Source organism: Trachemys scripta, chromosome 3, assembly GCF_013100865.1.
Source record: "Trachemys scripta elegans isolate TJP31775 chromosome 3, CAS_Tse_1.0, whole genome shotgun sequence".
In the NCBI taxonomy this organism is placed as follows: domain Eukaryota; kingdom Metazoa; phylum Chordata; order Testudines; family Emydidae; genus Trachemys; species Trachemys scripta.
In genome coordinates this window covers 35,534,176-35,549,135 of record NC_048300.1, presented here as the reverse complement: position 1 = coordinate 35,549,135, position 14,960 = coordinate 35,534,176, and the positions used below count along the sequence as shown (strand labels likewise).

Genomic DNA, 14,960 nt, shown 5'->3' with positions numbered 1-14,960 from the left:
TTACCTCTGAAAATCAGGAGACATAGGTGTCTCCAATGGGGCGCTCAAAAGTAGCAGGCAGTTTTAGAAACACGGGCTTTAGTACCTCTGAACCTAACTCTAATCAGTATAACAATAATGATATGCAAGGAGAAACTTTAAAAAGGCACAGTATTAATATTTCTTTAATATTGTCTCATGACTTTAAAATTATAGCAAGTATATATGTGTGTAAGCTCTGTCACTTTATCATTATGTAAATCAGCAGTGTTGCAGAAGAACTATTTAGCATTTTCTTGGAGTGAAGTTCTTAGTTTAGGAATTTAATTTTAGATTTTACATTTAAATTTCTCTGTATTGCTTCTAAAATGGTTCTACAATTTTTTTGTTTTGTAGCTTAAGAGGTTTAGTCACCACAGTTGAAAGACATGACCCTCAGAATGAGGCCAGATAAGAATAAAAGATTGATCATGCTGGGCTGACTGGCTCTGACATCTGACAATGGAACTTGCTAGTTTTCAGTTCATTTTTGGTTTTTATAGTCTATATTTGCTTCCCCAGTCTCTGAGTTGTAGAGGTGTATCCAGTTTTGAATGAACTTGTCATGAGGCTATTCATGATATCCAATCTCTAACCCAGTTCCACACATTGTACAAATGGCAGTAAAATTATAATGTTGTATATCCACAGATTAAAAACTAAAACAATATTCAGAGTAATGGAGAACAGTATCTCCACAAAACAGTAGGACACATTTCATGGGTGGACAATAAGTAGGCATATAACATGGTGTTCAATTATAATTTCCAGAGGGGAACAAATTTTGTTCATCAGGTCTTTTGTGTTTGTTGAAAAGTTATATACAGTTTGTTGTAATTCTGTAAAATTAGGAAAAAGCTCTTTAGCTGATTCTGATACTATAATATTCATTAAACTGTCTCTCATAGTTGATATATATATCATTATGAGCCTACTTCTAGTTTATGTATTAAGACTGGCCAATTTTTATACAATTCTGTTTTAGGAGCATCAGTTTTAGGAGAATACAGTGAAGTCTATAGGCTCCTTTTTTCATCTCAGGGGTAGTCTTATTTAATAGCTGATTTAAAATGACATTGTGTGTACCTCTTAGCTTTTAATCAAGTGGACCACCATGTGCCTTAAAATGACTACTGAACAAATTTTGAAAAAGAAAGTTAAGGATATAGAGGTTAATGGTAACTGGGATAGAATATAACATGGTTTTACAAAAGATAGATTGTGTCAGAGCAACCTGATCTTCTTCTTTGAGAAGATAATTGATTTTTTTAGACAAAGGAAATTCAATAGATCTAATTTACCTGGATTTCAGTAAGGCATTTAATACAGTTCCACATGGGAAATTATTAGTTAAATTGGAGAAGATGGGGATTAATATGAGAATTGAAAGGTGGATAAGGAACTAGTTAAAAGGGGGAACTACAACGGATCATATTGAAAGGAAAACTATCAGGCTAGAGGCAGTTTACTAGTGGAGTTCCTCAGGGATTGGTCTTGGGACTAATCTTATTTAACATTTTCATTATTGACCTTGGCACAAAAAGTGGGAGTATGCTAATAAAATTTGTGGATTACACAAAGTTGGGTGGTATTGCCAATATGGAGGAGGACCAGAATATCATACAAGAAGATCTGGATGATCTTGTAAACTGGAATAATAGAAATGGGATGAAATTTAATAATGCAAAGTCCAAGGTCATGCATTTAGGGACTAACAACAAAAATTGTTGTTATAAGTTGGGGATGTATCAATTGGAAGTGACAGAGGAGGAGAAAGACCTGGGTGTGTTGGTTGATCACAGGATGACTATGAGCTGCCAATGTGCATCAGGTGAGATATTTCCAGTAGAGACAGGGAAGCGTTAGTACTATTGTACAAGGCACTGGTGAAATCTCATCTGGAATACTGTGTGCAGTTCTGGTCTCCCATGTGTAAGAAACATGAATTCAAACTGGAACAGGTGCAGAGAAGGGCTATAGGATGATCAGAGGAATGGAAAACCTACCTTTATGAGAGGAGACTCAAAGAGCTTGGCTTGTTTAGCCTAACCAAAAGTAGGCTGAGGGGAGATATGATTGCTCTCTATAAATACATCAGAAGAATAAATACCAGGGAGGGAGAGGAGATATTTATGTTAAGCGACAGTATGGACACAAGAAGACATGGATATAAACTGTCCATCAACAAGTTTAGGCTTGAAATTAGACAAAGGTTTGTAACCATCAGGGGAATGAAGTTCTGGAACAGTCTTTTAAGGGTAGCAGTGGGGCAAAAATCCTAACTGGCTTCAAGATTGAGCTTGATACGTTTATGGAGGGGATGGTATGATGAAACTGCCTACAATGGCATATAGCCGATGTGTGACTGCTAGCAGCAAATATCCCCAGCAGCCGGTGATGGGACACTAGACGGTGAGGGCTCTAAGTTACTACAGAGAATTCTTTCCCAGGTATCTGCCTGGTGAGTCTTGCCCACATGCTCAGGGTCTAACTGATTGCCATATTTGGGGTCAGAAAGGAATTTTTCCCTGGGTGAGATTGGCAGAGACCCTGGGACGGTTTTGCCTTCCTCTGCAGCATGGGGCCTGGGTCACTTGCAGGTTTAAACTAGTGTAAATGATGGATTCTCTGTAACCTGAAGTCTTTAAACCATGGTTTGAGGACTCCAGTAACTCAGCCAGAGGTTAGGGCTCTATTACAGGAGTGGGCGGGCGAGGTTCTATAATGCCTACAATGTGCAGGAGGTCAGACTAGATTATCATGATGGTCCCTTCTAATCTTAGTCGAGTCTAAAATCCGAGTCACTGTTACATAAATAACGAGTTAATTTTAGGGCATTATCATGCAAATTCTTAGTCATGTGAGTAGTCTGTGGAAGCCAATGGAAAAATAAGAAGAATCATCTCATAGGATTCAGAGTACAATTCAGGTCAGTCAGGGATTGTCTCATCACTTGCCCTGCAAGCCTGGGTTTCTCACAATGCCTTGCTGCTGTAGCTCCCACCCTGGGATGCTTACAACCAGCCTACAGGCATGCAGATCACACCCTGAAGTGTCTGTGTGCTAGACATCCCTGATTCAGCAGCTCTGTCCCCAGCAGCCTGTGTATAGTCCCACTCTAGTCTCCACCAGCCTTGGTTATAATCAGCAAGGTGACCCCAATATACTCCCAATCCCAAATTTTCCCCCAACTGTATGCTCTGTAATTTCCAGCCCTCTCTTGGACAGATCAGAGAAATAAGGTTAGTTTCTTCTTGTAAAGAGACAAAAGCATGTCACAGCTTATTAACTTAACTGGGGCAAATACACTCTTCTCTTTCAAAACAGCACTGAGTTGGTTTACAGTAAAAAAATAAAAGAAATTTATTAACAATAGGACATTGGTTAAGTGATACCAAGAAAAAGGAATAAAGTTAGAAAGTGTGATAAGCAATTAAAGTGAAAACATGCATTTAAAATTCTAAAACTTAATATAGCAAGATACCAGCTTTGTTCAGATGTTTATTATCTCCAATCTTCTTTCTTCCCTGCCATGCCTGACTTTTCCTCAGTCAGGACCTTCCACAGAAGTACAATACATACATTTCACAATTACAGGTCTGTCGCATCTTGCATGTATTTAACATGCGCGATTTCAGGTTTATGCAATTGGCAAAAAAAAAAAAGAGAAAAATAACAATTTTAATACTGTATCTGTAGTGGCGCCCGCCATTACACTCAATGTAATTTTGACTATTCGCGATTTTCGCTTTACGCGCTGACTGTGGAATGTAATCCCAGCATAAGATGCGACAGACCTGTATATCAATCACCAGTGTACCATTAGCTTCCAGAAAAGATCTCACTCTATATACTTCTATAATACAGTAATATTGTATGCATATAGTTGATTCAAATGCTTATCACTCAAGGTCTTTACTGTCTTTATAGACCAGTAAACTTTTGCAATGGATTCTTCTGAGGGTTACCTCTCAAAGTAAAGTTCATTCAAGCTGTGAGGAAGGCAACATGGAATCCGGTGGTGAAGGAAGCTCCAAGATGTTTCTTTCCCCTTTTGTTAGCTTAATAGCTTTGTTTACCTAATATGTAAAAATGGACCTTCATTGTCTTTACCTGAAGACTGGGCTAGTCAGAGAATCAAATACACATTACTTTGTCTAAGGCAGACCAGTTTACCGACTCCCATGACATACCTGGTTTAAACACACTTTAGTCATAATTCTATATATTATATATTCATAACTCTTAATATACACCATGTACATATATCACTCAAGAATATTAATGATCAGTTAGTTATTAGTTTTCCAGTGATATCTTACATGACACCTTTTAGGTAGAGATTATAACCATAATGAGTTGGGGTACAATGAATTGGTCAGGCCAGCTGAAACACATTACCTGATACCAGTGAGCCTTTTACCACTGGGATGCTCTTATAAAGCCGCAGGAGGTTTAGCTGCTAGCTGACCTGGAGGCAGCAGGTCAGAACCCTCTTTCGTGGACAGAGCATCAGCCACCATATTTTCTTTCCCCTTTATATAGAAGAAACCTGTTTTTTCTGGACATAATGTCAGAGTATCCATAATTTTGCCTGCTGTGTTGTTGCAAACATTTGACAGTGACATTGATGATCATTTTGCTGTGAGATTTCTAACTATATATTAGTCATTTTGACAATGAATATGACTTTAATATTTTATATGTTTGTTTTTATAACAACCTGTGAGATGTCATTTTTATCCTGGCTCTTTACTCTGTCATTTGACAAGTGGTCCCAATACTTAAGGTCATGAGGGAGTGAGACTTAAGTGGGAGGAATGAGCAGGGTTCTATTGGGAATGTTCCTAATCCACTTGCAGTAGCAATTGAAGGTCTTAATTACCAAGAACACAATGGGTCAACATTTTGCACATGAAAAATTGTCATTGGAATATGGCCTTTTTTCAAAAATGTAAGTTTTGTGAATAACTCTCAACTTGTAGGCCATACGTTAGATATTTTTACCTACATTTTTATAAAATATTATGTTGGTAAAAATGTCTGTATTAAAATGTCAATAAAAATATGAAAATTTTATGAAAAAATAAAATTTAAATAATGTCACCAATATTTTGGGGGGAAATTGTGTTCAAAATAGGTCATTTTCATATGAATTTTTTTTTTAAATTAGTTGTGGAAGTGAAACCATTTTCATACTTCAAAGAAGAATTTGAAAGGGAAAATTTTCAGTCAGCGTTTGACATTATTTTAATTTTTTTTTGTTTACCGGAAACTGGTTTTAATGAGAAAACCTGGTTAAACTATTATACAAATAATTTTAATAAAAACATTTTTAACCTATGATGGGATATGGGTCCATTTCAAACCCTGTGAAATAGAAACAGTTTTGACATATTTTCACAAAGCTGTTTTGCCATTTTTTCAACCTGTTCTATTCAAGACCTTCAGTGGGTCACAGTATAAATACTTCGATAATTCTCTGTTCATAACTTCCAGAGACAGCTCTATTCCTCTGGGACAATGAAGCACAAGTCCTCAGGACAACATAAGAACGGCCATACTGGGTCAGATCAAAGGTCCATCTAGCCCATTATACTCTCTTCCTACAGTGACCAATGCCAGGTGACCCAGAGGGAATGAACAGAATAGGTAATCGTCAGGTGACCCATCCTGTCGCCCATTCCCAGCTTCTGGCAAACAGGGCTAGGGACACCATCCCGGTCCATCCTGGTTAATAGCCATTGATGGACCTATCCTCCATGAACTTATCTAGTTCCTGTGGTCTTCACAACATCTTCTGGCAAGGAGTTCCACAGGTTGACTGCGATGTATGAAAAAATACTTCCTTTTGTTTTTTTAAATCTGCTGCCTATTAATTTCATGTGGTGAACCCTAGTTCTTATGTTATGAGAAGGAGTAAATAACACTTCCTTATTTACTTTCTCCATAGCAGTCATGATTTTATAAACCTCTATCATATCCTCCCTTAGTCGTTTCTTTTCCAAACTAAGAAGTCCCAGTTTTATTAATCTCTCCTCTTATGGCAGCCATTCCATCCCCCTACATCTGAACAAGCTTGAAATAGAGCATTTGTGGTGGAGGGTCTTCAGCTATGGACCAACATAACTAAAGAGATAGGACTAAATCGTCAGCTGGTCATCTCCAGAGCCAAACTCAACTATGGATTCAGGTCTTCCCACAGTTACTAAAGACAAGAAATGACATGCACACTCACAAGAGGAGAAACAGCAGGAAAGAAAACAAAGCAATAAAACTGCCAATAAAGCTACCAAAAAGCTGGGAAATGGAAATAGTAGAAGCCATTATGATACAGCAATCAAGATTTGTTTAACTTTATTAGGAGTTTGGGTGCTACATTAACAGGGATCCTACATTTTTTGAAGCTAGATACTGTGGATACAGAGATGATGGGACCTTCTTAAAGTTTGGGAAGTTTGTGCTCGGGGGTGGGAGTGGGGGGTGGGAAGACAGAAGGTAGACTGACTTGGGAAGAAAAGTAATGATACAGTTGGGATCACAATTATGACAGCGACAGAGCCAAATAATTTTGAAACCTGAATATCTTTAAAATTTGAGTTCTGAAACAGTTCTGAATAGGATATAGTTTGTGCTGTTAGTTATTTACTCTCTCTCTTATGTACATCTTCTTTACCAAATAATCATAAGCCTTTCCACGCTGATCTTAAATAAACTGGCTAATTATTTAGTGCTCTCTTATGTTCCTTATCTCTGGTCTGCAATGCTGTGCATGCCGATGTGACTTCTTTGATTGTATTCATACTCTGTAGGATATATGCCCCTTCCTTCTGTCTCAGGTTAATCTCTGCATGTTTGTTTGGGATTTCTTTGTCTACCTTTTCATTCTGAGACTGTAGTTTCCCCCTCTAACAAGCCCTCTTCTATCTTTTTTGCAGTGGCTGTCACTTTAACACATTTATTTTCCAGGAAAAAGTAATGAGATGGGCAGTGTTCTCTGGGACTGCTGTCAGTGTTGCTCTGTGGAATGGCCAGCCATGATAGGCTTCAGGATTCTGTTTGCTTTGTCTCATAATCTGTTTTCCTTCTAAAGACCAAAGGTGTCACCTCTGATATCTGTTGTGATGAGAAGCCACTAAGCTGCTCCCAAACCCAGGTCTTCTGAATAATTAGTCAATTTGGGTGCCACACTCATATTGTTATATTAAATGTTGATATACAGTAATTATTTAAAAACAAATAAAGCCTGATTTACAATCAGACACTTATTTGAGAGATTAAATTTTTGGTAAAGTGTATTAAAAGCCTTGCCAGAAAACAAAATAATAAAAAGCTATTTTCTGACATTTTAGAAATGGATGAACCTCTTAATATATTATTATTTTAATGAGTCCAAAAGTCTAAAGCACTTCACAGCAAACAGAGGCATTATCCCTAGACAAGAGACAGCCTACACTCTAAGGCCCTGTGCACGTCCAGTTCTCCGTGTAGGATCAGGGTGTAAATCTGAGATATGACATCAGTAAGGAAGAGTGAAGTGCACAGAGATTAGCCTTACAGTTGTACAATAATTCATGGGTTGAAATCTTGGCTGTGTTGAAGTCAATGGCAAAATTTGTATTGATTTCAGTAGAGGCAGGATTTCACTGAAGGTCAAAAGGAACATTATGATAATCTAGTCTGCCCACCTGTGTAACATAAGCCATCAAACTTTACTCTAATACCTGAGTGAAATTGTGTAACTTCTAGCTGAGCCAGAAAGACATCCAACCTTGATTTAAGACATTAATGATGGAGTATCCACCACATTCCTAAGTACACCTCTCCCCGATATAACGGTGTCCTCGGGAGCCAAAAAATCTTACCACATTATAGGTGAAACCACGTTATATTGAACTTGCTTTGATCCGCCGGAGTGTGCAGCCCTGCACCCTCGGAGCACTGCTTTACTGTGTTATATTCGAATTCGTGTTATATTGGGTTGCGTTATATTGGGGTAGAGGTGTACATTTTCCAGTGGTTAATTATCCTTTGTTAAAAATGTGTACCTTATTTCTAGTCTGAATTTGTCTAGTTTCTGCTTTCAGACACTGGATCTTGTTATGCCTTTGTTTTCTAGATTAAAAATCTTCTACTATCAAAATCCTTCTATCCATGCAGGTATTTATAGACAATGAACAAGTCACTGCTTTACCTTCTCTTTGATAAGCTAAATAAATAGAACTTTTAAAATCTGTCATTGTAAGGAAGGTTTTTCAGACCTCAGATTGTTCTTGTGGCTCTTTTCTGATCCCTTTCTGATTTTTCAATATCCTTTTTTAGAGCTATAGACACTAGAACTAGATACATTATTCTAATAATGGTCTCACCTAGTTTTGGCAAGCCGATCAATTGATTGGTCAAGTAATGTCAACTGATCAGACAATTGACTTCCCATTAGTTGACCATAATCAAATATTGTCAAAAATTGCAGCAAAAATATCCAGCTGTAGGTGGCGGTCTACTTTTTTTTATTGTGTCATGGTGCAGTCTGTTAGCAAACCTACTTAAATGTCTTAATCACTGACTTTGCTATATGCTAATATCACCTGTTAAGAAAAAGATGAACTAATTGAAAATTGGGCATCCTGATTGGTTGGAATTTTCTAGAATAAGCATTGTATGTATGTATATCATTATTTGTATACCAGGCCATCAATATACATGGCAGTTTGCAGAGGACATTAACCAAGTTAAAAGACACAGTCCCTGCCCTGAAGATCTTGCAACCTAAACTGACTAGAGAAATGTACAGAAATTAACTCAGAAGGGATTGGGGGAGAAAGAGGAGGGTTCATTAAATCTCCTTCCCCAACACAAAGAGAAAAGAGGCACAGTCATTAAGCTGCTCATCGAGTTGGCCTGCTGCCTATAAGTGCATTTTAAAATGACTTTTTTCTTTTATAGTTGCTTTGTGTTTGTTTTATTTCTGTTTAATTTCATTCTTCTTTTGTAACACTGCTCTACAGCCAAACTGCTTCTGAAATAAATGTAATCAAACTTTACTAATTCTGGGTCTCTGAGAACGAAAATGATGTTTAAAATTGTCGATTGGCTCTAGTTTTCAAGATATGCTATTGGGTCAGTATATACGACCCTTGACTTGAGAATGGCGGAGGATAAGTGAGTTATAAAGGGAAGGGATCTCAGTTTAAACCAGAAATGACTAAAATACATCTTTGACTGGATCTATGAATAAATCTTTGACTGGGTTTGGACAGTACTTGCTTTTTAGGCAAAACAATGAATGATGCACTCTGAAGCTGGTATTGCGTCATACATGATATGAATTGCATCATGTTATTCCTAGAAGTCATGGATGATGCAATCATAATGAAGCTTACATCACTCTGCTGAACAAATTGCCCTATATCAGCTCTAGAAATCATACAGTGTCATGCTCTCTTATTTGTCAGTGTTTGATTTGGCAAAGGGACACATTTCTGTTTAGCCAAAGTGAGCAGAGATGCCTCGTACTTGTGTGAACAGTGCAGATAACTTCTGCTATGTTTGTGGTGAAGTGACTTTTGCATCACAAAAGCGCAGTATAACCACTATGGTTAAGAAAGCCTATCACCTTCATTTTGGCTGCAAAATTGGAGATCAGGACAAGAGGTGGGCCCCATACATATGCTGCAACACTTGTGCAACAAATCTTTGCCAGTGGTTGAACAGGAAAAGGAAATCTATGCCTTTTGCAGTGCCAATGATTTGGAGAGAGCCAACAGATCATATCAGCAATTGTTACTTCTGTATGGTGCCTCCAGTTGGGAAAGGTGTGTCAAAGAAGAAAAAGTGGACTGTGCATTATCCAAACATTCCATCAGCTATACGCCCAGTGCCCCATGGAGAAGGACTGCCGGTTCCTGATGACCAGAATCATTCTCACTTGAGTCAGACGAGGAAGAGGAAGAGGATGAAACTTCTGGTCCTGAACCATCAATGTCACAGGACCCACATTTTCTCCCATCCTCCTCCTCTGAACCACACCTCATAACACCAGGTGAACTGAATAACCTTCTCAGGGTTTTGGGACTACCCAAGAGTAAGGCAGAGCTGTTGGCTCCAGACTACAGCAGTGGAATCTCCTGGCAGGTGATGTTAGGGTTTCCACGTTCCATGACCGTCAAAAGGATCTTGTCCCATTCTTCTTCATGGAAGGTGATCTTGTAGCCTGCAACAACATCGATGGTGTGATGGCAGCCCTCAACATCGTTCATGATCCAGATGAGTGGAGACTGTTCATTGATTCATCGAAGACGAGTCTTAAAGCTGTTTTACTGCATAATGGCAATGTTTTGCCATCAATTCCAGTCAGTCATGCAGTCCATAGGAAGGAAACCTATGACAACATGAAACAACTTTTGAGGTGCATAAACTATGACCAACATCAGTGGCAGCTTTGTGGTGATTTGAAGGTTGTTGCTCTCTTGCTTGGTCTGCAGACTGGATACACAAAGTACTGCTGTTTTCTCTGCGAATGGGATAGTCATGCAAGAGATTCCCACTACATCAAGAAAGATTCGCCACTCTGACAGTCATTGGAGCCTGGGAGGAAAAGTGTTCAGCATCTATCACTTGTTGAATCAAGGAAGATTTTGTTACAACCCTTACACATCAAGTTGGATCTGATGAAGAACTTTGTCAAGGCCATTGACAAACACAAGCAGCTTTCAAGTACCTCCGTGGAAAATTTCCAAGGTTAAGTGAAGCTAAGATAAAGGAAGGTGTCTTTGTTGGTCCTCAGATTCGTGAACTTCTTCGAGATGATGCATTTGACCATGCACTGCGTGGCAAGGAAAAGACGGCATGGAAAGCCTTCCAGTTACTGGCAACAAATTTTCTCAGAAACAACAAGGCAGACAACTACAGGTTGTTGGTGGAAAACCTCCTCAAGGCATACAAAAGCCTTGGTTGCAACATGTCACTGAAGATAAATTTTTTGCACTCTCATCTAGATTTTTTTTCCACCAAACTGCGGAGCAGTGAGCGACGAGCACGGTGAGCGATTTCACCAGGACATTGCAACAATGGAGAAACGCTATCAGGGCAAATGGAGCCCATCAATGCTTGCAGACTATTGCTGGACAGTGACAAGAGATGCTCCATTTAATGAATACAAGAGACAAGCCAAGAAGCGCCGAGTAGACACTGAATAGGACTAAACTATGTACATAATAGTTTTTTGCCTTTTGTTTCATAATACATTTTATTTATACAACCCTTTTGCTGATTTTTAAAGTGTTACATAAACAGGACAGGTGCAATATTATCATGTAAAGCAACCATAAACACATGAAAAGAGTTAGGTTTACAATTTATGATTAAAACTCTACTATCTACACAATATATATAGACATAAAATGTAAAAACTTAAATATCTTAGAAATAGTAGCCAATCAGTTGTTTTAACTGTCATATTTGAATTCAGCACATCAAAATACATAATAAATAGCACATTTTATCTCTGAAGCAGACGACTTCTCAAAAATTGTAGACCAGTGTAATTGTTCAGTCTTCAATAACATTAAATGCTAACCTAACATTGATTTTAAAAAGGTAATAATAACTGTTCTTTCCTTTTTTAGAATGTCATATCATTGTGTTTTGCATTTTTCTGTGTTAAAATAAATTAGTTAAGTACGGTAACTTGTTTGATGTAGTTAAGCATAGGTATCTCTCTAAGGCTAAGCTTGTTAGAGACCATAAAATCTCACTCTTTTGTTACTATTGTTACTGCTCTAATAAATTAGTGCTTGAAATGCGTTGACCTTTTTGACGTTACTTAACAATATTTGTCCAATATTTGACCAGTCAATTGACCAGTTCTTTTTGGACCTATCAAATGCCCAACTCTAGTCTCACCAATGCTGTATACAGAGGTAATACCACCTCCCACAATTCACCCACAATTTATGTTAGCTTTCTTAGTCACAGCATCACATTGGAAGCTCATGTTCAATAGTTAACTACCAGTACCCCTATGTATTTTTCAGAGTCACCAGTTTCCAGAATACAGTCTTCCTGCATGTCTTTGTTCTTGGATGTATGACCTTACATTTGGCTGTATTAAAACACATGTTATTCAAATGCATCCAGTTCACTAAGCTATCACTATCTCTCTGTATAACTGACCTGATCTTACTTATTTCTCTCTCCACCAATTTTTATGGAATCTATTAATTTTACCAGCAATAATTTTATATTTTCTTCCTGATTATTGATAAAGATATTCAGGCAAGAACAGATCCTGGTGAGATCCTATTAGAAACACCTTCATAAGATGATTATTCCCCATTTTCAATAGCTTTTTGAGATCTATTAACCAATTTTAATTTAATATGCTGTACATTGATTTTTTTGTATAGTGATATTTTAAATCAAAATGGAATTGTTACTAAGATTTGCAGAAATCTAAGTGACAACTCACGTACCTCTCATCAACCAGACTTGTACTCTCAACAAAAAATGGTATCTGGTTTGTTAGACAAGACCTATTTTCCATAAAAATTGGATTGGAACTAATTATTCTACCAACTTTTAATTATTTACTGACTGCATCTCATATCAGCCTTCCTATGATTCTGCCCAGGAATGATGTCAGGCTAACTGACCTGTACATACTAGGCTCATCCTGTTTATCTGTGTTAAATATTGTGTGGTTACTCAGTTAAGGTACATCTTGGTGAATTAGTAATTTTTTTTCTAATATATAAAAGAAGGAAGATAAATGGTGAATTTTCATGAAGGATATAAATGAGAAGAAAGAGATTGCTTGATGAACAAGAAGAGGAAGAGTGTTTCAGGTCAAACGGTGGCATGGAAAAAGGTACAGTGATGATAGGGCCCTACCAAATTCACGGCCATGAAAAACACGTCATGGACCATGAAATCTGGTCTCCTCCTGTGAAATCTGTTCTTTTGTGTGCTTTACCCGATACTATACAGATTTCATGGGGGAGGCTAACGTTTCTCAAATTGGGGGTCCTGAACCAAAAGGGAATTGCAGGGGGGTCACAAGGTTATTTTAGGGGCATCGTGGTATTGCCACCCTTCCTTCTGTGCTACCTTCAAAACTGGGCAACCGGATACTGGCGGCTGCTGACTGAAGACCCAGCTCTGCAAGCAGCAGCTCAGAAGTAAGGGTGGCAATACTCAAGAGGGAGGCAACAGTCCCCCTATTACTGAAGCTGATTGCCGTCCCAAAGGTCGTCATCCCGACGCCGATCCCGGTCAACAACACCGTGGGAACAATCTCCTTCCCACCTCCGAGCTCCTCGGCACTGGACCCGCTCACTGTCGGTACCGGTCCCCTCAGTCAGGACACCGGTCTCCAGTGTCAGTAGTCTCTAGACAGACCCAGCCGCTCTGTGGTCTCCGGAAGGGGGCTCCTCTGGAACCAAGGGTCGTTTCAGCCTATCATCTTGACCTCAGTGGAGAGATTGGGCGTCCGAGCCAGCATTCGCAGCAGCGGGGCTGTGGCCATGTTAGAATGCTTGAGGGGTTCCGGACATGGCGATGCCCCCTTCGGTCCTTTCATTGGCCACTGCCACAGCACACCCGTTGGCCGAGTCCCAAGAGGCTGTACCTACCCCCAAACCATCCTCCCCAGTGGAGGAGGAGGAACAGCCCCCCCCTCCACTGATACAGCCCTGATGAGGTGGTTGCAGGACCCTCCAGTGCCAGTCCACCTGATGACTTAAAGGACCACCAGGCCTTACTCTGGGTGGCCGAAACCCTGGGCCTACAAGCGGAAGAGATGGTTGAACAGGAGGACACTCTATTCAATGTCAGCCTCAACCTCTACCCGTATTGCACAATTGGTGCATGAAGGGATCCTCAAAATTGCCACAGCCATTTGGCAGACGCTCTCCTCCATCCTTTCCACCTCAACATGGGCTGACACAAAGTACTTTATCCCAGCCAAAAGTTTTGAGTATCTTTATACTCACCCTCCCACTGGTTTGCTGGTGGTCTCCGCGGCCAATAAAAAGGAGAAGCGGGGGCACTCCAGTTCCACCCCAAAAAATAAGGAGGCCAAGCAGCTGGACTTGTTTGGAAGAAAAATTTATTACACTGCAAGTCTACAGTTTTGGGTGGCAAACCACCAGCCTCTTGGGCCGTTATAACTTCAATTTATGGGACACTCTCCATAAATTTAAGGCATCCCTCCCGCAAGACCAGCCCAGAAATTTGTCACCCTGGTTCAGGAGGGCACGTTGGCAGTCTGCTGTGCCCTACAGATGGCATGGGATGTGGCAGACTCGGTGGCCAGGGTGGTCGTGTCCACGGTGGTAATGAGGCCCAGCTCCTGGCTTCAAACTGCTAGGCTCTCTCAGGAAATGCAGAACTCCATTCAAGACCTTCCTTTTGACGGGAACAGTCTGTTTTCCGATCAGTGTGATGTGAGGCTGCATGGGATGAAGGACACCAAAGTCACCCTCCGTTCGCTGGACATTCACATGCCGCAATTGGCATGGAAACTGTTCCGGCCACCCCCACTGCCAAGATAGTGGTAGCCTCATCCCGAACCTGCCGGGAGAAGACACAGGGACAGTGGATTTGGTCATCGCTGTCCTTCTGCCTCCTGCTCACTTGCATAGTCTGGCCAGGCCAAACATAGCAGGGCAGAAGTGCCTGTTTTGGTAGTGTGCTCGAGTGCAACACCCTAGCCAATTCCCTGGATCTGCTGCTATCTTTCCTCACCTGCGTTTTTCCCTTCCACTTTGCCTAGTTGCAAGTGACGTCGGACTGCTGGGTCCTAGACCTAATAGCTCAGGGCTTACCCTGCAATTTTTGGCTGTCCCACCCACCTCATTTCCCCGTCCCTCTTCAGGGACCCTTCTTATGAGCAGCTCCTCATTCAGGACGTTGACAACCTTCTGTGTCTGGGGGCCATGGAG

The 14,960-nt window shown here is 40.0% G+C and overlaps 1 protein-coding gene across 1 annotated transcript in view; it reads left to right on the top strand.

Annotated features, from left to right (window-relative positions):
• Positions 1-14,960, top strand: part of CAMKMT (calmodulin-lysine N-methyltransferase) — a 360,601-nt gene that overhangs the window by 98,645 nt on the left and 246,996 nt on the right. The gene's annotated exons all lie outside the window — the stretch shown is intronic.